Source organism: Peromyscus maniculatus, chromosome 3, assembly GCF_049852395.1.
Source record: "Peromyscus maniculatus bairdii isolate BWxNUB_F1_BW_parent chromosome 3, HU_Pman_BW_mat_3.1, whole genome shotgun sequence".
In the NCBI taxonomy this organism is placed as follows: Eukaryota; Metazoa; Chordata; class Mammalia; order Rodentia; family Cricetidae; genus Peromyscus; species Peromyscus maniculatus.
This window is the reverse complement of record NC_134854.1, coordinates 149,698,307-149,724,531: the sequence shown is the minus strand read 5'-3', so window position 1 is coordinate 149,724,531 and position 26,225 is coordinate 149,698,307. Positions and strand designations below refer to the sequence as shown.

The 26,225-nt window shown below is 43.3% G+C and overlaps 1 protein-coding gene across 7 annotated transcripts in view; it reads right to left on the bottom strand.

The window, feature by feature from the left end:
- Window positions 1–6,272, bottom strand: part of Parp11 (poly(ADP-ribose) polymerase family member 11) — a 45,147-nt gene extending 38,875 nt beyond the window's left edge. For 2 of the 7 annotated variants that reach the window (XM_076568027.1, XM_016006399.3), the window contains exon 1: window positions 6,070–6,249. The gene's annotated coding sequence lies outside the window, so the exon portion shown is untranslated. Of the gene's footprint in view, window positions 1–6,069 lie in introns of all 7 variants that reach the window. The other 5 variants (XM_076568024.1, XM_076568026.1, XM_076568021.1 and 2 more) reach the window with 3 other exon arrangements.
- Window positions 6,273–26,225: the final 19,953 nt, after the last annotated feature.

Here is a 26,225-nt window from a genome sequence, read left to right as displayed (position 1 = left end):
ATATGCCAAAGTCATGGGATATCTGCTAAGGAGAGCTGCAGACCGGGTGTGGAACCAGCCCAAGATAGAAAAGTATAATACAGTCAACAAAGCTGAAAGGAGTTGGAAATCTGAAGAGCCCTTTAACATCAGACATAGTGATGCAGAGTTTGGAGTCTGCCCTGCTGGCTTTCAGTCTTGCTTTGGTCCAGTGTTTCCTCACTATACTCCGTTTTGGAATGGTAATGTATATTCTGTGCCATTATGTTAGAAGAATGTGACCTGCTTTTTGATTTTGATTTTACAGGGATTACAATGAAGAGACTGCTGAGTCTCATAAGAGACTTTGAACTTTGACACAGTGATAGTCTGTGATAGACTATGAGGATTTTTGAAGTTAGGCTGAACACAGTTTTACATTATGATATGGCTATATGCCTATGGGGGCCGGGGAGTGGAATGTGGTGATCTGAATAAGTATGGTACCCATAGGTTCAAATATTTGACTACTTAGTCACCAGGGAGTGGAACTGTTTGAAAAGGTTAAGACAGATTAGGAAGTGTAGCCTTATTTGAGTAGGTGTGGCCTTGTTGGAAGAACTGTGTGACTGGGAGTGGGCTTTGAGGTTTCTAAAGCCCATGTCAGGTCTCTCTCCATCTACACACAGATCAGGGTGTAAAATGTGAGCTAATGCTCCAGCGCCTGCTTTCATGCCACCAAACTCCTGGCCATGATGATAATGGACTAAACCTCTAAAATGGTAAGCAAGCCCCCAGTTAAGTGCTTTCTTTCATAAGAGTTGCCTTATTCATGTGTCTCTTCCAGGAACAGAACAGTGACTGGGACAACCCCTCCATCTTTAGTTGTTTGAGTGGTTGTTTGAGCCATGCATGAAGCACCACCCCTAGTGAGGTGGCAGGTAACTGTTACACCTGCCTATGACCTTGAAGTACATGCCCCTGGGGCTTGGTCCCTGGAGGACCCTTAAGGCCTGGGATGCACCTCTCTTTGCTACCTTGTGGTTTTAGAGGCTGGAACAGACGAGGGCAGAGCTCGCCAGAGAACAGCATTGAACCATGCCTTACCCTTCCAAGATCCTGCAACAAATTCCTTTATTCTGTCTTGTGAGCTAACCCCCAAATAAATTCCTTTGCCCATTAAATAGACTCTGTGGATTACTAGTGATATAATCCCAATATTTAGTCTTGGACACACTTTCTCCATTTCTCTGTATTTGACATCTACTTTCCATTCATGGGCTTGAGTCATTTTGCTTGCTTTGGTCTTCTCATATGATTCCTTTCCATAAGGATTTACTCAAATGTAACTTACTTTAACAGGTCTTTCCAGCATCCCAGACACCCTCAGATACCACTTTCTTCCCACAAGTCACAGTGCATACAGTGAGTGCCCTCATGGGCAGGCAGGCTCTGATTCAGTTCATGTTTGCACTCCCCTCTTTAAGTATCAGAATCATGCTGATTTAGTAAGTAGAAAACATTTCCTGATGACTTGCTGAGTGAAATGAACTAATGACCAAGGGTTTAGTTTCACCAAAGGGACAAGCAGTGCGAGGAGTCAAGATGAACGATGACCCCTTAGCAGGTATGTTCACAGGACAGCCTTGGAGCTTACTAAGAAAGGATTGTGCTGAAGAGAAAAAACAAAAAAACAAAAAACCTCAAAGGTGGGATGTTTCAAGAGGCCGTGCAGCTAAGTTTAAAACTATAACTGAAAACAAACCTCAGAAAAGGGCAGGGTGACTCAGCCAGCAGAAGCACTCAGCCTGACAACCTGAGTTTGATCCCCAGAAGTCACACACATGGTGGAGGGAGAGAAATGATTCCCACAAGCTGTCCTCTGACATTTTATTGTGCTATGGTATGTGTGTCCATGCACACACACACACAATAAATAAATAAATAAATAAATAAATAAATAAATAAATAAATAAATAAATAAATAAATAAAATGAAATCAAAATAAAGTCAGGTGGTGGTGGCACATGCCTTTTAATCCCAGCACTCGGGAGGCAGAGGCAGGCAGATCTCTGTGAGTTCGAGGCCAGCCTGGTCTTCAGAGTGAGATCCAGGACAGGCACCAAAACTACACAGAGGAACCCTGTCTCAAAAAGCAAACAAAAAAACCAAAATGAAATCAAAATAAAAAGGGGAAAGAGAAGAAATCTTTCTTCTGTACTAGAGTGTACAGTTCCAGGAACAATGAAAAAGAAGGTTTGAGGGGAAATCTGTAATTGACATCCAAGTTGCTGAAAAACAGAATCAGCCAAAGGTACCTAAGGTACTGTATGTGGTGATTCAAAGAATCTTGGAGACTTCCTGGAAAGCATTGTTGGCAGAAGCCAGCCTGCAGGAGTGGACTGTGGCTAACAATGACAGCAGTCTGAAAGAATGAGAGGGACAAAATGACAGCTCCAGGGAAGCAGGAAACAGCTGTGAATATAAAATAACCGTGGAAAAGGTGGATGTGCAGACAAGGCAGGGACCAACATCTGAAAATCATCACTGCACCAGGGGTCAGAACGGAGCAGAAGGAGGGCTTGGCTATGAAGACAACTGTGGTGTGTGATCTCGGGTGAAATCATTCTCCTGTCCTTAGCTAACTCAGATTATTCTAACAATATGAGTCAATAAACAGAAATGGCTTTTGGAAGAATTTAACAATTTCTAGAAAGACATTGTCAGTGTAATAAACAGTGTGTACCCCTGTGGTAGTTTGAATGAAAATGGCTCCATAGGCTCATAGGGAGTAATACATTTAGGATGCGTGACCTTGTTGGAGTAGGTATATAGGTATAGCTTTGTTGGAGGAAATGTGTCACTGGGGGTGGACTATAGATTTCAGATGCTAAGCCAGACCCAGTGTGTCTCTCTCTTCCTGCTGCCCGCTGATCCGGATGTAGAACTCTCCTTCTCTAGTACCATGTCTGTCTATGCGCCACCATACTTTCCTCCATGGACTAAATGGACTAAACCTCTGTAAAGCCAGCCCCAATGACATGCTTTCCTTTACAAGAGTTGCTGTGGTCATGGTGTCTCTTCACAGCAATAGAACCTTAACTAAGACAACTCTTAAACAAATGTCTATTACTTTTCAGTCCCTTCATCTAGGTGACAGAGAAAACCTAAAGCCTGTCCTGCCTAACAATTCCAGGGAAATACTTAATCCATTCCTAGCAAAGAGAGAAGACACAACATCCTAAAAAGGAAGGATAAAATCAGGGTTCAGAGTCAAAGCAGGGACAGTAACTTCTAACTTTTCCTACAGGCTGCCATTTTCGTAAGTGCGGAAATGTCCCAGAGTCTTTCCTGGGACAACAGATGGAGAGATACCAAGAACTCACAGAACTGCCTGCCACCCATCAACCTGACTCACTTGGGCAGAAGACTTGGCTAAACAAAACAATACAGACATTATGTTTGTATTCAAAAGTAAAATAGTGAAATGGGATAAGACTTCTTTATCACTCCTTGGGTACCTCAATTTGGGTTGTCATCTTTAGTACCTAGGAAATACTGTAAAATCTGCAGTAATTTTCCATGTTCTAACCACTTCCTGGAGACTTTAAACACAGACAAGGAGACTGCTTCTGAGTCTACACCAGGGTCAGTGTAAGATGCCCTCGAAACATTTGTAAAACAATTTTCACACAGTAGCTATTTTATCATAGGAGTAAGAAGGGGTATTATTTTCAGGTCCCAGGTTGTACCTTAAGGCCATGGAGACTATCAAAACTACAAGGGAAACTAGATAAAATCAATTAACCATCATTTAACAAAACCTTCCCTCATTACAAAAAGAATTTGGCCAGGAATGCAAATATTATCTGCACTGAAATTTATAGTACACTGTGGTGCTTTACTTTTCTATTTGGATTTTAAATCTTTCCAGATGTACATGGCTTAGGGTGACAATTTTACTTCCTGGAAAAGCTAAACAAGCTTTCCAGATGCCCCTTCTATCAAAAGAAACTCACAGATGATTAGTGAAACCCATAAATGCAAAGTTTACTTAAAATAAAAATGAAATAAAATAAAAACTAAGCTGTGGGAGCCGGAGAAATGGCTCCAGGGTTAAGACACTGGCTGCTCTTCTAGAGGACCAGGGTTCAATTCCCAGCACCCACATGGCAGCTAACTCCAGTTCCAGGGGATCCAATACCCTCTTCTGGGGGGCACTGAATGAATGTGGTGCACAAACATATATGAAGTCAAAACACTCATACACATATAATAAAATATTTTTTTGAAAACTAAGCTGTGCTTGTTGACAACATTTAGATGCTCACAGAAAAAGAAGAGGAAAAGGAAGAGGACAAAGATAACAGTACCAGCAGGTAATAAAACACAATAGCGCTCAGCCATTGATAATGGCAGAGGGCCAAAAAAAAAAAAAAAAAGAATCCAAGGCTGTATGTTCATTATGATTAACAAAAGTCAGCTTGCTTAGCAAAACTTAAGAAAAGTCTTACATACGACTTCACAGAAAACTGGGCCTTTTTTTTTTTTTTATACAAAGAAATAGTGACATAAACCAAATACATGAGTCATTCACTAGATCCTCTGTAATTCTCACCAAAGTATAACCGGCCCGATAGTACAAATATAAGTGTGATCCTGAGGGGAAAATGAACAGGGTGAGAAGAGACCTCTTAGTACATTATTGAGCCAGTTACTGTCAAGAATTCAACAAGTATTTGTTATGCAACAGGATAACTATATTCTAGTTGAATATACTAAACATACCACGTTCACATAGAGACAATTCAGAGAATTTATAGTATGTGACCTTGAACACAATTTATACCCTAGAAATGGGCGTCTGTGGGAAATCAATAGGAAGGGACTACTAATAAAAACCGACTCCATATCCATATATACATGTACAGAGTTAGATATAGATGCAGATATAAAATGAAGATACCTGTTAGTTAACAATGAAAGTGTGTATGAACATCTATAAGCCAGTTTTATCCCAATGCTAGTCGTTTTGCTAAAATCATATTCAAACAAGTACCTTCCTCTGACTTGAACTGATTGCAATATTATAATGTATGAATCAAAAAAATCTGATGACTATCATGATGGAATGGAATGGAACCACATGCGCACCCGAAATCCAATCAATGGGGTCATTTGTTCTGGGTACGAACTTTAAAACATCGGGGGACTTTCTGATAAACTTAACCGGAAATACATTCCAGAAGCGGGAAGAGAAGAGTTACTGGTTATAGCAAAAGGGTTATTTCAAGCATAGAGAGTGGGGGTTATTAAAGTCAACTTAATGGTTAGCTCAGCCTCTGAGGTTTCACATAGTAAGCCCACAAATTTCTTGAAATGCAATTCTGCCGGTAAACTCCTACACTCTTACTTGAGTGTACATTTTTTTTCCTCACTACTATATTCCCATAACAAGGGCTGAATATTCTTGACAAATAGATCTCACTCCTCATTCGTGGCGGGCTGGAGTTTGTTTGAATGAATGAATGAATGAATGAATGAATGAATGAATGAATGAATGAATGAATGAATGAATGAAAGCAAACTAGCAAAAATGCCTGCAGACATAGGAACTACTGAAGGCAAACAAAGAAGGATTCCAGATCATTGTTCTAACAACGGAAAGAAAACATCCTAGAACGTCATCCTCTGAGACTCAGTACATGAAGAGGAGCCTAAAACCTCTGTAGCTTCAAAAGCGGGGAAGGAGCAATGAGGGTGAGGGGCCGAAAGACATTAGCAGGTTCGAAAGCCAGTAATTCCAACCAGAAAGCAAAACACAAAATACAAAAAATTAAATAAAGGGAAAAGCCAAGACGGAGAGGCCCCCGGAAGTAAAATCAACAACCGAGAAGGGTAAAGCAAAAGCGCGGAAGCGGCCCCCGAACGTCCCCACGGCTCACAGCCACGGGGACCGCGACCCGCAGGAGGCCCGAGGCCCAGGACACCCGCGACCCGGAACGCAAACCTCCAGCCCGAGGCACGGCGGGGGCGAGTTCCCGGGAACGCCTCCCGCCCTTCTCAGGCAACCCCGCCCACTGGGCCCGCCCCGTCCCGCCGGCTACTCACCGGATTCGCTTCCCACATAACGGTGCGAAATCGAGCGGAGAGAGCCTGAGGGAGGGGTGAGCCGCGGGGTCGGTATGGTGGGCTTTTTCCGAGGGTCCCCGGGAGCTAAGGGACCGATAGGCACCCTTTACGGAAGCCTTCCTCCTCCCCCTCCCCGTCACAAGCTGGCGTCTTCGGACCATCGAACCTCCGGACTTCCGCCTAGAGATAGCCAATCAGTGGTGGTCCCGCCCACCACAAAAGATAGCTCCGCCCCCGTGGCGCCCTCCGGAATTTCTGCGCAGGTCGTCGCGGGCGGGGCTCTTACCTCGGTTGTAAGGGAGTTTAAATCCAGCCGTCCTCCCCCACGGTGTGGTCCTCAAGCCTGGCGGGTTGTAGCTCTTCCCTCTAGAACCCGGGTTTATTAAGATCGCCTTATACTGAGTGTGGTGGCCCCAGTACTAGGCCTGAGAAGCTCAGCTCGACCAGTGGCATTTGGGTCAAGCTTCAAACCTCTTTGTTTCCTTCTCCTCGAAGTGGAGGTGATAGTTCTACCTAGGGGTGTAGCAAGCTGGCTAACATCAAGTACTTCCGTGTTTGCAATGTAGGGGGAAAAGTGAGTTATTGGCCAGGTGTCGCTGGGCCTGGGAGTGAACACTGACCCATATATTGTCCCTGCCTTAATGGATTTTAGAAATGAGAGAAGAAAGCAAAAAGTAATTTGGAAATGCAAGAAGGTGTAACATGAAATTATAGACAGCATGGCGAGTACAGCGGTCTCTGAGCACATTTACCTAGTGCCTTGAAAGCTAAGGCCACAAATGGGTACACGCACTGAAGTCACCTGGGTAAAAAGAGCTAAGACAGCCGAATTTTTTGGAAGGGGCCGGTGTTAATTGCTTACATTTTTTATTTTTTTTTATTTTTTATTTTATTTATTTATTTATTTATTTATTTGTGGTTTTTCGAGACAGGGTTTCTCTGTGTAGCTTTGCACCTTTCCTGGAACTCACTTGGTAGCCCAGGCTGGCCTCGAACTCACAGAGATCCTCCTGGCTCTGCCTCCCGAGTGCTGGGATTAAGGGCGTGCGCCACCACCGCCCGGCTAGCTTACATTTTTTTTTATTAATCAAAATTTTTCATCCAACTGCAGCTTCCCCTCCTTCCTCTTCCCATTCCCTCCCCCCATCTCCCCTCTGCCCCTTCTTCCCAACCCACCCCCCTCCACCTCTGTTCAGAAAGGGGCAGGCCTCCCATGGGTGCCAACAAAGCATGGCATATCAAGTTGGGGTAGGACTAAGTTCCTCCCCTTGTATTAAGGCTGAGCAAGGCAACCCAGCATTAGGAACAGGTTCCCAAAAAGCCGGCCAAAGCATTAGGGACAGGACCTGCTCCCACTGCCGGAAGTTCCACAAGACCAACCCACACAGAAAGCAGAGGGCCTAGGCAGTCCCAAGTAGGCTCTCTAGCCATTGGGCCATAGTCTGTGAGCGCCCATGAACAGGCCAGTTGCTTCTGTGGGTTCCCTTGTGATGACCCTGACCCCTGGCTCCAAAATTCTTCCTCCTTTCTCCTTAACAGGATTCTGGGGACTTGGCCCAGTGCTTGGCTGTGGATCTCTGCATCTCTTCCATCAGTAACTGGACGAAGGCTCTCCGATAACAATTGGGGTAGTCACCGATCTGATTACAGGAGATGGCCAGTTCAGGCTACGTATCCACTATTGCTAGGAGTCTTAACGGGGGTCATCCTTGTAGATTCATGGGAATGTCCCTTGCATCAGGTTTCTACCTAACCCTGAATGCACGGCCCCCAACAAGTCACCCCTCAACCTGATCCCTCATGTTCCCATCCCCCTCTCACCCCTAGTCTACCCAGGAGATCTCTTCTATCTCCCCTGTGTCCCGCCTTGGGTCCTCCTTGTTACCTAATCTCTGGGCCTGTGGATTGTAGCCTAGTTATCCTTTACTTAACAGATAGTATCTACTTATAAGTGAGTACATACCATGTTTGTCTTTCTGGGTCTGGGTTACCTCACTCAGGATGATTTTTTTCTAGTTCCATCCATTTGCCTTCAAATTTCCTGATGTCATTGTTTTTAACAGCTGAGTAATACTCCATTGTGTAACTATACCACATTCATTCTTCAGTTGAGGGGCATCTAGGTTGTTTCCAGATTCTGGCTATTATGGATAATGCTGCTGTGAACATAGTTGAGCAAGTGTCCTTGTGGTATGATTGAGCTTCCTTTGGGTATATGCCCAAGAGTGGTATAGCTGGGTCTTGAGGTAGAGTGATTCCCAATTTTCTGAGAAACTGCCATATTGATTTCCAAATTGGCTGTACAAGTTTGCCAGCAGTGAAGGAGTGTTCCTCTTGCTCCACATCCTCTCCAACATAGGCTGTCATTAGTGTTTTGGGTCTTAGCCATTCTGACAGGTGTGAGATGGTATCTCAGAGTCATTTTGATTTGCATTTACCTGATGGCTAAGGATTCTTCAAGTTTATCTCGGCCAATTGAGATTCTTCTGTTGAAAATTCTCTGTTTAGATCTGTAGTCCATTTTTAATTGGATTATTTAGTTTTTTGATGTCTATTTTCTTAGAAAGAGTTATTTATTTATATATTTTTGTGTATGAGTGCTCTACCTGTATGTACACCAGTATGCCAGAAGAGGGCACCAGATCTTATTATAGATGATTCTGAGCCACCATGTGGTTGCTGGGAACTGAACTCAGGACCTCTGTAGGAATAGCCAGTGCTCTTACTCTGAGCCATGTCTCCAGCCCTGTCTAGTTTCTTGAGTTCTTTATATATTTTGGAGATCAGCCCTCTGTCAGATGTGGGGTTGGTGAAGATCTCTTCCCCTTCTGTGGGCTGCCGTTTTGTCCTGTTGACAGTGTCCTTTGCCTTACAGAAGCTTCTCAGTTTCAGGAGGTCCCATTTATTAATTGTCGCTCTCAGTGTCTGTGCTATTGGTGTTCTATTCAGCAAGCTGTCTCCTGTGCCAGTGTGTTCAAGGACAGCTGAATATTCTTAAAGGCAAAGAAATAGTAAGAGAAAAGATTTTTCTTCACACATTTTCAGAAATAGGTCTAAGAATACCCACAGATTTAGAACTTGATTCTTTACATTTTAATATGATATCCTTCCATTCCCATAGGCATGAATCTATTTCATTAAAGTAGACTGATGGTATTCCATCATTTACGTGTTACACACATATCTGAAATAATCTACTGTGATAGTCACAAGGTTTTCATGTTCCCAAAAGTTACTATGATCACTATTTTTGTTCAGGCATTTATCCATTAACCTCTTTGGAACTGATTCTTAGAAATGAAACTATTCAATAAGAAATTAAAGCCGGGCGGTGATGGTACATGCCTTTAATCCCAACACTTGGGAGGCAGAGCCAGGCACATCTCTGTGAGTTTGAGGTCAGCCTGGTCTACAGAGTGAGATCCAGGACAGGTACCAAGACTACACAGAGAAACCCTGTCTCAAAAAAACCAAAAAAAAAAAAAAAAGAAAAAGAAAAAGAAAAAGAAAAGAAAAGAAAAGAAAGAATTAACAAAAAACGTTGCCAAATGGTTAACCAGTTGTCCAAATATTTATTGCATAGTATAATCTGTTTTTTACTCACTGCTTTGAAGTTAAATTTGAATGCATATGCATATGCATATGCAAATATATTTCTGAACATTCTTATCTGTCTGCTAGCCATCTGGTTATTCCTGTGCTATGCCATGATATTATAATATGTAGATTCCTGGTGTACTTGCTCTTTCATAAGAAATGTCTTCTAATTTTCTTTTAAATTTTTTCCAAAATAATGAGTTCTCATTCAGAACATACTTCTTCCAGTGTTTAGGTTATGTGTTGATGGGAGGAGGTCTGAGTATTGAACACAGAAGCCAAACACTTGTTCTGCCACTCAGTTATACCTCTAGCTCCTAACTCTATGATATCATTAAATACATTTAAGATATTTTTACAGAAATTTGCACAATTCTTACGTGTTTGTTTTGGATATTTTATAACTTTTTTCAAGTGTAATAGTTTTCATTGCTATAATTTAGGAAAGCTGTTGATTTTTGTGGATTTACCATCTGTCATACCACCTTCAAAATATCTTATTAGTTCTGTACTTTATCAGCCAATCTGTGAATTTTATACATACAATAATGTCATTTACAAATAAGATAATATTCTAAAACCTCAGAAAAATTTCAGAGATTATAGGATAATAGTTATTATATAGATTATAGACAATAGTCATTCAGCTTTAATGTAATAAAATAAGAACAGGTCCCTAGCTGATGTTCAATATTCTAAATACACTATCATTTCTAAAATCAGTTTCTTTCTATCCCTAGTTTACTACAGGAAAGGGCATTAAATGTTATCAATTGTTTCTTCATTTCATTGTTATATCTGTTTCAGTCTGGGTCATCAATATAATGAATGACTTGAATAAATAGATTTACTAATCTCTAGTCCATCCTCACATTCCTGAAATAAACTCTACTTGTCATAGTGTGTTAGTTTTATAAGACTTTCTTAATTTAATCTATCCTTTGTTTAGGATTAAAATTTATACTGAATATGATGGCACATGACTGTAATCTCAGCATTTGGGGTGTGGGGGGCATGGGCATAGAGAGTTTGAGGCAACCCAAGCTACATAAAGAGAGCCTGATTGTCTTTCATAAGTTGTGATATCAGGATGATACTAGCCCTGAAAAGTGAGCAGTAACAATTCAAGCAACTTTGGAATTCATCTTCTTAAATGCCAGAGTGGGAGCTGGGTAGTGGTGGCGCACGCCTTTAATCCCAGCTCTCAGGAGGCAGAGGCAGGTGGATCTCTTAAGTTCAAGGCCAGCCTGGTCTACAGATGGAGTTGCAGGACAGACAGGGCTACACAGGGAATCTCTGTTTTGAAACCTCCCCAACCTGCTCCCCCCCAAAAAAAAGCCATAGTAGGTCTTCACAAAGCAAGTTAACCAGGGAAGTTAGGACAACAACGTCCTCCATCTTTTATGGGGTGGGGGTTACACTTCACTTCCTTGAAGCCTTAGTGCAGGGCTACTAACAGAGGGGTGGGGTGGGAGGGATTGACTAATGTTGATGTATGTTGGACAAATACACTTTACACTGTCACATCCCAAAGTAACAGGAAGGAAACCAAAAATAGCTACACAAATTTCAGAGACACCTTTTCTTATTATTGATTTAAGAAGTTAAGAAGTGAGTATGGGGAAGAATTGTGAACAAATGAATATCTGGTCCTTGAGTCACAAGTTAATAGCTGATAGGCTTTAACAGAATAGGTAATATTAATTAGATGTGATTTTTTTTAAAAAAAAAAAAAAGTATGATTTTAGAAATGGAAATGTTTCCATGAAACTGTGTGTACTTCTAGTTTCCGTTTGCCAGAGATTCTCACTTACCAACCACTGGCTCCAGCCATGCTGACCCCGTTAGACTTGGAAAGGTGCTCTCCATCTTACTGAAATGACCTGCCTGGGCCCGTTGGGGTATTTGGGCTCATAAGTTATGATGATTTAACTTACATTGCTGAAGAATGAAATGGATCTTAGACTTTCTAAAATAGTCCAGTAGAGAAAAACTTCATTACTGCCTCCCTCAGTTTCTTTGGTGGTGGTGGGGCGGGGGGTTCTAATCACTGAGGCTCACCCTCTCACAGCCTTCCCAGGAACCACCTTCATGTGTACTGTCTGCAGTTTCCTTCTTCTGTAGTAACATAGCACCCAGTAGGGGCACACCTCTGTTACATTGTGCTAAGGGCCCAGAGCCCCAGCCACAGCAACCCTGTGTGCTGATCACAGGCACCTGTGTTCTAAGGAACGCTCGGTGACCAAGTGTTTTAGGTCTTTGAATGCAGCAGGGGAACCTGAAAACAGTCAGATGCACTGATGAATGAAGACAGGCTCAAATTGAATTTATGGAGGTAGGGGATGGATTTCTCCCAAGCCAATAAGGAGAAAAGAGAATCAAGCAAGGGCTAGAGAGATGACTCAGAGGTTAAGAGCACTGGCTGCTCTTCTAGAGTTCAATTCCCAGCAACCACATGGTGGCGGCTCACAACCATCTGTAATAAGATCTGGTACCCTCTTTGGTGTGCAGGTATATATGCAGGTAAAACAGTGTATACGTAATAAATAAATAGATCTTGAGAGAGAGAGAGAGAGAGAGAGAGAGAGAGAGGGAGAGGGAGATGGAGAGAACCAAGTAAGTAGCAAGACATTACCTATTATTAATATTACTGTAATTGTCGGTCTTTTCATTATCTTCTTTCTTTCCTTCCTTCCTTCTTTCCTTTCTATTTTTCGAAATCTAGGTATTGGGAGTCACAGACTTCAGACTTTTGCCTCCTACCTGAGTGAGCATTCCCACTGTTGAATTTCAGGATACTTTTAATTCGATAGACTTAAAGAGACAATTTATTGAGAATGCTACGCAGGACTTCCCCATGACTGTTAGTTTCTCCAGCACGAACACTAGAGTTTCCATACCACATGGTAGCTGGCTTTGTTGTAATGATTTCCCACATGCCTGTAACATACTTTGATCACATTCCTGTCTATTCCTGTCTCCCTCCCTCCCCCGGTTGCTTTTCTAAAGGCCAGATTCACAGCCAAAATTTGAGGGGCACTAGGGAAGGATCTGAGGGACAGGCTCCTGTGTCAGAAAGGAGAAGAGGGGCCTGGAAGAAGGCTCAAAAGGAGAGAGGAGGGGCCGAAAGAGAGCGAGGGGGTGCTGGAGAGAGCGCATTTGCACCCACTGAATGTAAAGACCCAGCTCTGTCTGAGAAAGCGCCAACAATGGAGCCAGGGCCCAGAGTTGGCCCTGCTGTTGAAGTCTGACAGTTAACAACCCCAACAGGAATTAAGAGGTGAAAGAAGCAGGTGAAACATTTGCAGAAGCTGAGATAAGCATTCCTGGGAAGGAATTCTCTTTTAAAAACATCAAAATGCAATCCCCATAAATTTTAATTAGGAAACATGACAAGGAATTAAATTCGACCTTTAAAAAAATGAAGTGCTAAGTAACTCGCCCACACTCACTGGAAGGACTCTATTGAAAATACCAGTGATTATTAGCTTTAGCTGCTGGGGGAAATTATCCAAGCACAAAGATGGGCATCAGCATTCAGCTCACAGCAGTGGGCAAAAGCAGCAGCTGAGATGCACGGCCATCCTAATTAGAGGATGCAGCATTCTGAAAAGCCTGGAGCCCACCGCATTCCTGGCCGGGCCTTTCCTTCCAGGAATGCCACATTCAGGTTTGGGTCATCAGCACGTTCCTTTTCTGTTTTTGTTTTTTAAAGGCCTTTAAAGAAATGACTGGAGCCGAGACAGCACATAGGACTTAGGGAAGGGTGCTAGAAGCTTTGATATGGAAAACAAAGCTCGCCAACACAAACGCTGGCCTGAAAAGTGGTCTAGAAAAGCATGTGAGAAGGAGGTGAGGGAAAGAAAGCTTTGGAGTAGCGAAAAGAGCAGGTGGACTGCCCACGCTTATAGGTCACCCCAGATCTGTGGGTCTAGTTTGTTCCTTAAGAGCACACCCAGGGACACTGAGAAATTGCAGCCAATTATCTCATTTGAATTACTCCTCAATTCTTTATTCTCCAGATATTTATGGAACACCTTCCGTTTTCTGGGCAATCTCTCTCTCTCTCTTTCTCTCTCTTAGATCAATAAACTGTTAAAAACAAAACAAAACAAAACAAAACAGCAAAACCCTACCTTTGTGCTACTTACTAGGGGTCAGAAGGCCTTGCTATGGAGCTGAGAGGAAGCCAGCAGCAGTACAGTGTGATAAGTATATTACAAAGGTCAGGGTAAAGAGCATTGTGAGTACTCAGGATAGGTCTGGGGAAAGGTAACATTTGGGAGCAACTCAGAGGAGATAGGAGTGTAGGATTAGTAGAGATCCTAACGAAGTGTTCTAAGCAGAGGCGACAGTCAATGCAAAACTCCTAAGCAGCAACAATGCATGGTTGCATAGGGGCCGGAGGGGAGGACACTTTGGGAACAGAGCGTGTGTGAGGGTTGCAACTCAACTGAGCCCTGTTGTAATAATTAGCCAAGCTTACGTGGAACTAAGCCTTTGCCTGATGCTGTTGTAAGCCCTTTACACGTATGTGCATACCTATGATCATATTTGTATCCATGCGTTTATAGGTGTGTACGCATGTAAGCAAATGTGCTTGCCCAACAATCTCGTGAAAGAGCAACTTTATTATACATGTGTTCTTCTTGCAAGGAAACTGAGGCATGGAGAAGTTAGCTCGCTCAAGGGCAAGGAGCTTGGCCACAGTACTTTACTCCAGAGCCCAAACCCCTAGTCGCTACCTTACACAATTTCTCAGTGTGGTTTTAAGTCACCCACTTCTGGCTGACTACTCAACCCCATGTGGATCCAGATAGCCTCCCAAGATAAGCATATGCTTTTCTTAAAAGAAAGCCGCGTTGCTCACTGCTGTATCGCCTGTGACCCTTACCCTGCCCTTTGTTCCTCTTCCCAGTTCTCGGGCTCTTTTCTGCTAGGAGCCCTTGGTGGCCAAGGCTCCTGCTTGCCAAGTCAAGCACACGCCTGTGGGAGGAGCTTTGGCCCAGTCTGTGGGGATGGTTAGGGGTGCCTCTTCGGTTAATAATGCCAACAGGTCAGAGGCAAGAAAGCACGACTTGAGTTTAAAGCTGTATTTTCCTGTTCCCTCTACTCTGAAAGATACCACAAGGTTGGGGGGTGGGGTGGAGTCCCCCCCCCCCAAGCTCCAGGCTTTCCTTGCTGTTTAACTTTTTCTCTCAAGGCTGGGTACCTCCATACTAAAAGACAATGAACCGAGCATTGTGAATAGGCATGCTATGTGGTGAGTGAATTATACATCAATAAATCTATAGCATTACTTTTTTAAAAGCTAGAATCTTGCTTTTTCTCCTCTCATTTGTTCTCCCTCGGTCCCCATCTTTCTTCCCAGAGCTTCCGGGCATAGAGAGCCCCACTCTGAATGTTGCCCACTATTCCCAGATCCCAGGTGCTCTGCCCACAGTGGCAAGCTCTGTACAAACTCCAGGTTCGTAGCATTATGCCAGGGAGAGTGGGGGTGGGGCTCATCATACTTTTGGTTCCCGCTTCCTCTGTTAGAAAAAAATAACCTTTCATGTTTAAATAAACCTGTCTATTATGACCCAGAAGGCCACATTCATCTCCTAGTTTGAAGCCCTTTCTTAAACGTGACTAGCTGCTTCAGCGGGAAGGGATGAAAGAGATTGGGATGCATTGTTAGTGAACCAAAAGGGTCAGGAGCCGCCAGCACTCCTGGCCTGCCCAGCTGCATGATATTGAGCCAATGAAATTCCACATTGGAGCTTGCATCTTTGTCTAAAAGGAATGATTTGGTCTTGGTGGTCACCACGGTGGCTGGCATCTCCGGAAGTCTACAGTCTGTTTATAAGATACAATCAGATGCAAGGCTCAGGTGCATCCTTACCAAGGTGCCAACAGGTGTGCACAAAATCCTGTCCCTTTCTTTGAGGAATTTTCCACAGACTGAAGGAGATTCAAACTCTCCCACATGAACGACTTACAAAGGCACAGGCCACCCAAACAAAACAGAAGACAAGAAGCTGCAGGAATAAATGGCCAGATCTCTGGTCTAAATCAACTTACACTGGTGTAAATAAGGTGACATGGAGACTCTTACCCCAGTGACCGTTGGGCTCTTTGGGCCAGGTCACCATAGTGTACCTCATGGATGGCCTCAAGTCACAAAGAACGGGTCTTAGCAGTTGGACCACTTCCCACCTACATGTAAGGTTTGGCATAACCCCTATTCTAATATATTATTTCTTCCTGAGAGATAATTCTTGACATTATTCCAGATCCTGAATAAGCCCAAAGCTACGATATAAATGCATATAATGGTCTACTTCTCAGAGCCCAGTGAAGCAAATATGACTTGGAATAGTTTGGTATGGCATTGAACGAGATCTACGTGGCAACCAGTCCTCAAATAGTATTGTACTGAGGAGAAAGAAAGACAAACCCTTATCCTCTATTGTAGTATTAGGATCTTCTCATCGTATCAGCTCCTGTCCCGGGTGATGGCTAAGCTTTCCCCAAGACCTCTAGTCACATGGTTTCGCCTGTCTGAACATGCCAAAGGTTCTAAGAAAGTGAAACTAAAAGGAAAGAGGAAGGAAAATTGGTTGTGATCTCTCATTGAACACTTTCGTTTTCATTCATCCTAAGGATGTTGCTCACAGCTCCAGTTTTCCAGTCTTATGCTCAGACTGAGGACTAAAAGCATCCAGTTTTGGAAAGGACCTTGTATAAGTCTTTCCTAAACAACTCAGGGCCATTCAGCATTTGAGTTGGGGACTTCTTCCAAGCTGCGTATTTTGGGTACAGAAAGGGATAGCAGCCTCTTTTGCTGTGGTTAGAAATTTTGCTTATTTCCAACACAAGATGGCGCTGGCACACAGGCGATGACTTTCCTGACAGGAGGAGGCGGCCAAGCCACAACCACAAACTTTCTAATAAGCCAGAGAATTCCTGTGTTTCTGGATGGACAAGCCCAGCTTTTGTGAGGGCCGTGTCCAGAGGGCTCTGACAAACGGAGGTAGAAGGCCAGAAAAAAAAAATCAGTCGAACTCAGAGGCAGGTAGGTGGTCAAGAGGATTTCCTGAGTTACTATGATCAAAGGTGATGAGTCTTACATTCTGATATGGAATATGTCTTAAGCACTTAGTGCCTGGCTGGATTCAGGTACTGATTGTTTTAGTGCATAGTGGAGCCATTTGGAGGTTCCTAGATTCACTGTTTGAACTATAACCACCAACCTCTGATACATTAATATCTGAGGACAAAGTTGGGATCAGAAGGGAGTTTGCCTGGCCTCAGTCTCCTTCCCTACACCTGCATGAATCTCCACATTATAACCCCGCTCCCATCTCCAATTTGTTTAAATTCTTGCAATAATACCAAAACTGTCCACTCAGAGAAGCAAGCAACCCATTGAGTTTCTAGATCGTTTATAGAGCTAGAATGTTCTTCCTTAGAGCCAAAGTGTGGCAGATTTGTCATAAAATATGTTCTGGACATATTGCCAACAGTGGCATGTCAATTGCTATGTTTCCATGATTGGGGCCAAAATGTGGTTAACTTTCATGGTTATGCCATACTGATTTTTCTTTAGAACTATTGGTCAACTAAAACTCCTATGTTATTCATATGGATATGTCCTGACAAGAACTGTTCCCGCTATTATATATGAAATCCCTGTGCGCGCGTGCGTGCATGCGTGCGTGTGTGTGTGTGGGGGGGTGTATGCAGGTAAGCATGTATGTGGAGGCCAGAGATCTACACTGGGTGTATTCCTCTCTTGCTCTCTAGTTATTTTGGGGGCAAGGTTTCTTATTAAACCCAGAATTCACAGATTCAGCTAGAATGGCTGGCTGGCCAGTGAGCCCCAGAGATTCACCCACTTCACCCTCCGAGTGCTGGGGTTACAGACCTGCGCCATCACATTCAACTTTCTCATGTGCTGGGGATCCCCACTCAGAGCCTCATGCTTGCACAACAAGCCCTTTCCCCATTGAGTTATTTCAAAGCAAAATACAGGAGCTAAGCCTTATGTTGTCATAGGTTTTAAGTTGTGGAAATGACTGAGAACTGTTCAGTACCAGGTCTGCTACCATTCTGGGATCCCAAAGTCTGTTCCTTCCCTCACACTCCCACCTTGTTTATGATCTCGGACCAAAGATTTAATTTCTTCAAGCATCAATTTCTTTATCTCTAAAATGGAGAGAGATACAATTGCTACCTTCTTCATAGGTTGGTTATAAGTATAATGTGATAACTACTTAGAAAAAGTCTATTTCCCACAATTCATCGCACCTAGTGAGTGACCGATGAGCATTTACTACTGTTATTTGTTATCTGCTCAGCCCTCAGGTCAGCTGTTCTTCTTTGTGTCATACGAAAATCTGATGACTATCCCTTCTAAGAAAAAAAAAAAAAAATTCCTGAAAGCGGAGAAGAGAGCTCACGGCCCCATTTCCCTCAGGCTTCTCCACACACTAATCAGTACTCTGCAGGTGTAATGCCCAGCCCAGCCTCGCCTGTCCTCATGGCGCTCGGCCAGTTCCGTCTTATCACACTGCAATTATGATGGATCTTGTCAAAGGCCAGGCTGAAAGCAAGGATAGTTTTGATGTCTCTTCTCTCTACCAATCTAATATCCCTATCAAAAAAGGAATAAATGAAGACATGTTTTGTTTCAGAGATTTGGGGTTGGCTCCGAGTGATCTCTGCTTTTCTAAAGACGTACAAAGAGTCTACTTAATAATCTGTTCAGTTGATGGGTTAAAAGTGGTGAAATTGTGGGTTATTTCCCCTTCGTTTCTATTATTATAATAATGTTTGTGGAGTAAATAGCTTTTTAAAATTCTGCTCTAGAATTCTGCCAGGGGTAATTGTCAGGCTGACTGGCTTATAGTTTTTATTATATGCCCCTTCCCCCCTTCTGAAAATGGGGACAACTTTGCCCTTCTCTTGTCTGCTAACAGGCCTCCCATTCTCCATGCTTTTTCAAAGGTTATTGACAATGGTTCTGAGAGTTCTTTGAACAACCTGGGACGTGATTTGTCTAAGTCTGGAGATTTGAATTTATTAAGGGGGGTGAAAAGAGCACCACACTGGTTTCCAGCCCTGGCTTTGCCATTCGCTAGCCCAGAGAGCACAGGCAGCTTTTGATTTGGTTTTAGCCCAAATTTGGCCCCATCTGTGAAATAAGGCTTTTGGACCAGATGAACTTGAAGGTCAAACCAAGGTCTCATGGCTCCTATGTCGTGAGTCAGCAAGCATTTCCCTACTAATTTTCCTCACTTAGCTTGGTTCTCAGTATCTCTCAATGACTTTTTCTACCCTCTTTTATTTTGAGCACCCATTATTTTAGAGTTACTTGTTTGTTTATTTTGTGTGCGTATGGGTGTGGACACACACATGCCACCCAGCGAGGATGCGGAGATCAGACGACAACTTGGGGAAGCTGCCTCTTTGCCTTCACCATGTGGGTCTGGGGTTGAACTCAGATGGTCAGGGTTGGTGGCGAACTCCTTCCATGCGGATCCACCTCACCAGCCTGGAACATCACATCATTTAATTTAGAATCCAGATACCTCACTGTGACACTTGGGTACCATCTCATTTAGACACTGTGTTTCATTACAGTTATCTTTTATTCCTCTGGAGGACAAATCTGTGCACCCCATGTCACTCCCAGAATGTGTGTGTCCTGTGCATGGTCCTCTAGGACCTTTTGCTAAGGTGGTTACCTCCCTAAGGTGGACTATCTCCTCAGCCTTCTCTCACAGCCAGATCCCAGCCCTGCTCTCAGGCTACACTGAGTTCTTCTTCTCCTGTGGGAAGTGTTTTGTAGACATCCTGAGTTCTAACAGCCTCCTTTCCCCACATATCTAATGTGTGCTTGCACAATTCATCATAATACGTCGTGGCATTTGGAGGTAGATGCTCTGTTGAATTTTACCCTTTACCCTTATGAATCCATGTGCCCTCTGCCCTGTCCCTGCTCAGGGGCAGGTGGGCACTGTTCTGGTGGGACACTCAATAAATTCTTGGAGGAACATGGCATGAATTTGAAGGCATTATCAGTAATGTTTCTCTTAATCAAAGTGTTTGAGTAATGAATACACAGAAATGGGGAGGCAGAGGCAGGTGAGTCTCTGTGAGTTCGAGCCCAGCTTGGTCTACAGAGTGAGTTCCAGGACAGCCAGGACCGCACATAGAGAAAACCTTTCCTGAAAGACAAAAACAAATCAACAAAACCTACTCTGCTACACACCTAACATCAAAGTAGCAGAAATCTATGGATTGTAAAGCCAAACATATTTTTTACTTAGTGATATTTTAGTTATTTGGTTGGTTGGTTAGTTAGTTAGTTAGTTGAGATAAGGTCTCACATGTATCCCAATTGGCCCTTGAACTCATCATGTAGCCAAGGATGGCCTTGTTCTTCCTACCCATCTAGTGCTGGGATTATAGGCAGGTGCCATCACATCTGGTTTTCTATAGAGCTAGGTCTAACCTGAGGCTTTGTGTAAGCCAGCACTCTACCACCTGAGCTATATCCCTAACCCATAGTTATTGTCAATAATAAGGGGCAATGACTTTCCAGTGCCCTGTTGTGGTAGTTAGAATGTAACTGGCCTCCATAATCCCAAAGGGAGTGGCACTATTAGGAGGTGTAGCCTTGTTGGAGTAGGTGTAGACTTGTTGGAGGAAGTGTGTCATTATGGAGGCAGACTTTGAGGTCTTATATATGCTCAAGATACCATCCAGTGTCATAGTCTACATCCTGTTGCCTGCAAGATGTAGAACTCTCAGCTCCTTCTCCAGCACCGTGTCTGCCTGCACACCACCATGTCCCACCATGACGATACTGAACTGAACCTCTGAAACTGTAAGAGAGCCATCTCAATTAAATGTTTTCCTTTATAAGAGTTGCCATGATCATGTGTCTCTTCACAGCAATAGAAACTCTAAGACACCTATATTATACTAAGCATAACTCTCAGCAAACACGGGAAGCATAAATATATTAATGCACAGAAAGGGAAACTTACCATTGCCTCCACAAACTTTGCAAAGTTATGTTATTATAAGTGAGCTTTAAAATTTTTTTCCTAATTTTTAAAACTTTGTTTTCTGTGTATGAGTGTACATGCATGTATGTATGTGTGTGCACCAGGTATGCGTGTGGTGCCTGAGGAGTCAAGAAGCCATTTGATCTCCTGGAACTGGAGTTACAGATGGTTGTACACTACCATGCATCCAGGTGCAGGGGAAAACCTGGGTGCTCCAGCCCCTGTAAGTACTCTGAGCAGAGTACTCAGGTTCCCGCCACTGCTCTACATTACAAGGAAAATGACCTGGTGGTAAGACTTTAGCTCAGTGGTGAGGGGTGCAGCTGGTGGTGTATCTCAGTGGCAGGGTGCTTGTCTCGGTGTGAGGCTCTGTGCCAGGGTGCTTGTCTCAGTGTGGAAAAAAGAACACACTCCAGCACAAGAATAAGAAAGTCTTTCAAAAATTTGAGCTACAGGCGGCTGGAGAGATGGCTCGGTGGAAGGGACAGATGTTGCTCTGGCAGAGGACCCAAGTTTGATTCCCAACACCCACAACTGGTGGCTCACAACCATCTGTATTCCAGTTCCAGGGACTCCAATGCCTTATATGCAGGCAAAACAGGCACACACACACACACACACACACACACACACACACACACACACACTTAAAATTTTAGCTACAGATAAACTCACAAAGTTGAGACAGTAAATACAGACCAGACTGTGCTCTGGACACGAGTATCAGGGATGCGGAGTTCCATGTAAAAATACATAAACTTTGACACAAAATGTTGCTGTGTTGGAAAGGAAAGAGGTGACACGTTGCCTGGACAAATGCTCCCAGGGTGACTTGTGTATCCTTCCAGGGCTGGCTGCCACTGGAATGTAAGAGAAAATGATTTGTTCCTGTGGGGTGTGCCCTACTCAGCATTTGTAAAAATGCTTCTTTTTACTCCGGAAACTTCCCTCCATGTACATGGAGAGAGTCTAGAGATGGCAATCACCTTCAAAGCCTGTCCCCAGTGACCCACAGCACCAGCAGCTGAGGACTAAGTGTTCAAATCCACCGTCGTGTAGAGGGCTTTTTGTGCTCAACCACAGCAGCAGAGCTCTTGAGAGGAGATGGAGCCTTCAGGGGCGGCCTGGGAGGAGGTATTTAGATCACAGGGGCTGGTCCTTGAGGGAGGTTGTGGGGCCCCAACTATGTCATTTGTCTCCCCAGCTGTGAAGTGAGGTTTTATTTTGTTACATGTTCTTCCATGGTATGCCACCCCAGGTCCAAAGCAACAGGGACCAAACTCTCCAAAACTGTGTGCCAAAAAAACAAACAAACAAAAAAAAAAACAACAACAAAACAAGACAAAACAAAAAGCCCTTCTCTCTTTTGAGTTCACTTTCATGAGTGCTTGTTACAGTGACAGAAAGCTGAGCAGCCATGGTCAAATAAAACAAAATACCACCTCATTAAATAACATCAGGCATTTCGTCTCCATACCAACACAAATCTGATGACATGGATTGGGACTGAACTCAGTGTCACTTTCCAGCTCTGGGTCTCAGATCCGTGACTAGTTCTGAGGCTTTGTTTCTGCCTTTTAAAAATCTAGATGATAACCACTTATCAATTTGTCTTAAAGAGTAAATCTGATGAGCCATTCCAAGCATAGTGACAGTGACTGACATAGGGCAACTGTTGGACACCATCTGTTTTATGACACAAAAATGATTTTTTCCCTAAGTGAATGTCAGTGTCTGATTTTTAAAATTTCATTTCCTAAACTTTAATAAGCATTAATCAATAAATCTACAAAATAAAATAGACATATTTTTAAAGTAAGAAAAAAAAATGAAAGATTTTCCCCAGAGTTAAACAGTTCACTGGCATTTTAGCTCCAAGGGCTTCCCAGACCTTATTTATGGCTGTGAAAGGATCAACGGTAGGAAATGTAGCATGAAGCCACATGCTGTGGGTGAAGGTTGGGCTCTGGTGTTCAAACAGGTTTTTATCTGGTGGATCCAAGGAAGTGTTTCAGAGCTGAGAGCACACTGGCTTGCTACTCCCCAACATTTTAGGGCCGAGCCCTGAAGTCACCAACACCAAGAGACTCTCAAGTATCTCACACAGGCTAGACCCGTGCTGGCTCAAGTCTCAGAGAAACATGTGATCCTAGGCTTTGGTGAACCAGGGAAAAGTTCATAAGAAGCAAAAAAATACAAAGAAGATTTGATAACTACATCCTGCTTCCATGTCTTCCAAGCTATGGAAGTGCCCACCCTGGCAAATGTGGGCATATGGGGATTTCACTTTGCCATTCTTTATTGTACAGAGTCTTTCAAAGAGTCAGTTGAATAAATGAAAGTTCAGGGAGCATTCTTTGACCTGCCACATGTAGTTGACAGCTATACTTCAAGGAAAGTCTGAACAGAAGACCCCGAGGAGAAGATAAACTACTACCCCGAGGTGCTTGCCCAGTCCTCACTGTGATGGCTTCCTCTCTGTGATGGCGTCCTCTCGGTGGGTCCTTTTTCAATGACAGTCTAGACTTCCTTGAGATTATTTGCTTGGTTTTAAGGGTCACTGTATGCTTTTCTTTCATGTCATGGGAACACACTGAAACATGTTTGACCTTAACACCCACTGACTCTCCTTCCTTCTCTCTATCACATCTTATGCTCCTGGGGTTGGTCATTTGCCCAGACTCCTCCACTGCACTGTTATCTCCAAGCCAGGACTCCTCCTCTAAATCTCAGGATGTTTCTAAGCCTCCCAGAGCAGGTGGCTTTTTGCCCCTATTTTGTTTTGGGATTTTTTTTTCAAATTTTATTTATTCTGATTTTATTTTATTTATTCTGATTCATTACCTGAATGTATGCCTGTGCATCATGTGCATACAGTGCCTGCAGAGGCCAGAAAGAGGGCATCAAATTGCCTGGGACTGGAGTTACAGATGGCTGTGAGCCATCATATGGTTGCTGGGAATTGAACCTGGATCCTCTACAACCAAAGAGGCAGTGCTTTTAACCACTGAGCCATCTCTCCAGCCCCAAATAGTTGTCTTTTGTTTTTAATAATACTTATTTTATTTTATTATTTTATTTTTGTGTGTATTTGTGTGTGTGTGCACACTTACACAAGTTTATGTGTGCATCAAGTGCATACAAGTACCCATGGAAGCCAGAAGAGGGTATGACACCCTCTATTGTATGACACGTGACATTCCCTAGAAGTGGAGTCACAGGTAGTTGTGAGCTGCCTGAATCCACAGCCTTTGTAATAGCCATGCTCTTTACCATTGTGCCATCTATCCAGTTTCCAGTGCCCCCTTGTACAGGCTCCGTGGTCCTCCAGATAGCACTACAGCTGGATTCTGAGCATGTAAAAGATAAGCCTGTTGAAGTCATTCCAGTTCAAACCATTACATGGCACCACTGACCACCAAAGATTCATGGGCATCTGGTAATTTAAAAATGCATTTAGTTCAGCTTCAAGAGTGGCAGGAGTCTTACCAGTTCCAACATTGTTAAAAGGCCCAGAGAGTCTACTGACAGTGACATGAATGGTCTCCAGTTCCATTCCTACCATAGTCCTTGTCCCATCTGAAACCTCAAGAACACTCTTTATAGTCCACATTTCTGTTGGCACTCTGCTCTTCTGAAGTCCACCAGAACCACTTATCAAACTCTGAGCACAGCATCCTTGCCATCATCCTAGCCCTCATCTCCAGCCTCTTTAGTAATGTGCAAGCTCTGTATAGTAAAAATGTTTGTCTGTCTGCTCATGTATGAGTTCTCACCATCATCAGCACGTAAATTGCCTAAGTTGCCATTGCTTAGCTGGGTATCTTAGTGGACACAGAATAAAAAGGTATCCAGCAAGTCATAGATCAAACAAATGAATGGTGTTCTCCCTTCACCTAGCTTTTCATATTCTGTCTGTACTCTTCATTCTATGGGGCCTCATTTTGCTCTTACCTCTTCAAGAGTCTGTTACTACAACAAATGCTCCACTTACTGGTACCCTGCTATCCCAGAATCCATCCTTAGAGGGTCTATGGTCTTTAGTAGTATTCTCATTGGATTATGTGGTTTGAGAACACAGTGTAGAAAGTATGTATACATAATTGGGATCAAAGGGGCCAGGGATAAGCTGCATAAACAAAGCCCAGTCATTTCAGAACCTCTCAAGTTTCTAGGTTGCCATTTTCCAGGGGAATACATAAGCTAACTTGAGTGTAGGGATCATATCTTTGATTTCCATCACCCTTGGTTTCTTCTTTCCTATAAGACAGAAGACTTTACCTTAGAAGCCAGGAAAAGCAATGAGTCATCCATGGAAGGGGGTTTGTAATACTCCAAACTCAAAAGTCTATCAAGACCAAGTAGAGAATGTAAATAAAAACCAGGGACGGTTAGCAACTAGAATGGGTTCATTCGCTTGTCTAAAGGGATTGAACATGATGCTAATGGTTCCTACAGGCAAAAATGTGGGTCCTGGAAGGTTCAAAAGAAACTATCAATCTAGAATTTGATGTAAAATATGAATTCTTAAATGTTCACAGTGAATCACGTTTCTGGGTAAGTGGTCCAAAAAGCTGCCTGTTAGCAGCCTGTGTTGTAGGAAAGAGAGTTAACAGTCCAGTAGTACCACCTGGGCTTGACTCCTGGCTCTGGTTACAGTGTCATGAGCAGTGCTATCAAAAGTCGCTTAACCTGTGCTTCGTTCCCTCCCTCTCTAACATCAGGACAGAGCTTCAAGGATTGCTAGAAAGATGAAGATGGTGCAGCTGGAAACCCATCTTCAGCTTCCATCTTTCTCTAACCTCTGTCCTCTCCCTTCTTCCCCCTTACACTGGAGTTTTCCTCTCTCACCCGCCAGTCCCACAGCTGCTCAGACCCAACCAAGTAAACACAGAGACTTATATTGCTTACAAACTGTATGGCTGTGGCAGGCTTCTTGCTAACTGTTCTTATATCTTAAATCAACCCATTTCTACTAATCTATAAGTTTCCACATGGCTTGTGGCTTACCTGTATTTTTACATGTTGCTTGTCATGGCAGCGGCTGGCAGCATCTCTCTGACTCAGTCTTCCACTTCCCGGAATTCTCCTCTCTCCTTGTCCCGCCTATACTTCCTGCCTGGCTACTGGCCAGTCAGTGTTTTATTTATTAACCAATCAGAGCAACATATTTGACATACAGAACATCCCACAGCACCTTTCTTCCACATCCTTGTTTAAAGCAAACTAAGGGATACTTTTGTAAAAAAAAAAATCACTTGTCACACTCTTTTCTAGGGAAATTACCACGATCAGACTACAAGGCACAGTGCTGGGCCAGCTGTTCATGTGACCCCACTTATAGCTCTGATATTAAGCAAACCTGGAGAATTTCTGTCTTTTTATTGCTGTGATCTTCAAAAGAGAAGAGCACGGAGGCCATATTAAAGCAACAACACTTCCCAAATTAAATTCTGGCAATATATTCACCCATGTCCT